The 1347-nt window shown below is 44.2% G+C and overlaps 1 pseudogene; it reads left to right on the forward strand.

The window, feature by feature from the left end:
- Positions 1 to 1347, forward strand: part of LOC102814761 — a 104153-nt pseudogene that overhangs the window by 69227 nt on the left and 33579 nt on the right.

Raw genomic sequence — 1347 nt, forward strand, 5'->3', positions numbered from 1 at the left:
TAAAAGTTAACAGTTCTCATAGCATGCTTCGTTAAGCACTTCCATTGTCCTCAGGTGGGGGCAGCCAGTCGTTGTGGAGGAGTTGGTGGCAGACTTGCTAGATTTTGTAGAGACAGACATTGGAGGGGAGAAATCAAAAGTCCGGCTGTTGGAGCCTGTGGGTGCTGGTGGAGACACGCCTTCAGATGGCTCCTCAGTAAACACTTCCCTGCTCCAGAGAGTGGGAAGTGGCCGTCTTCTCGCTATAGGGTCGAATTAGTTGGTCTGGAATCTATAGTGTCCTGTGAAAAGACTGTCTTTGCCTCTTGGTTAGTAACACATCATGTACTGTCAGAAAAAGCTGCATCAGTAGGTTTAGGGAGAGGAAAAGCACAAAGGAAGAAGGGGATTATTAAGACAGGGTACAGAAATGAAATGTGATTAATCGTTTAAAATAGGACACAATGATATACAGGAACAAATTCTAAAACATACATCACAAATTGTCTTGACAATCCAACATCCCCAATTTTCCAGAAATTCAAGCAAATTTATATAGTACTCTTCAGGTTCGAATCCCAGGGCAGCAGCTCGAGGTTTCTCAAGGCTAATTGACATACCTATAGCACCTAATCTTCAATGGGTAAAGGTGAAAAGGATTTCAAAAGGTCTGAAGAAAGTCAAGCTGTTTCAGATACCTGGCTTAAGCTTTCAGGAAGAAGGAGAACATGTAGGTCAAACTGATTAAACCCAGGGCGGTCAGAGGGAGTTTCCACCATTGTCCTTAATCCAATATTCCCAGAATTTACCACTCGACCCCAAGTGAATACCCCGGGCAGTTCCTCTCCAGAACCTCCCTGCTTAATCCCAGTAAACCTGTCCTTATTCATGCTCTGAGGAAGTTTCACTGTCTCGGTTCTAGAGGGAAATTCGGTTTTACATGGATACCGAGAGCTCATGTTCTGAGTTTAATATTAAACATAACTGAATAATCAAATAAGGAACAGTTCTGACACTCATCCCAGGTAGCTATCGCTTGTACCTCAGAAAGATTCATTCCCAGGACCCTACGCACTGCCAACACAGTGGAGACATTAAAAAACGTTTTCTCAGAAGCTACAAATACTGGAGTTTGAAGCATAGAATGAATATACAGAGCTAGCCCAACAGTGAGTTCGAAAAAGCCAATGAACCCAGGACGTCCGGAGGTTACTTCCTTGGGCCCTCAGGGTTCATGGCTCGCAATACCAAGGAGGGCGATGGGTTTGGATTTTCGTCCAGGTCACAAGGCCTCAGCTTCCCAGTAATTGCGTTTTATGTCGTCCCCGACATATTGGCTCCCAACATTAAAAGGCTCTAAATTAGGAT

Source organism: Chrysochloris asiatica, unplaced genomic scaffold, assembly GCF_000296735.1.
Source record: "Chrysochloris asiatica unplaced genomic scaffold, ChrAsi1.0 scaffold00016, whole genome shotgun sequence".
Lineage (NCBI taxonomy): Eukaryota > Metazoa > Chordata > Mammalia > Afrosoricida > Chrysochloridae > Chrysochloris > Chrysochloris asiatica.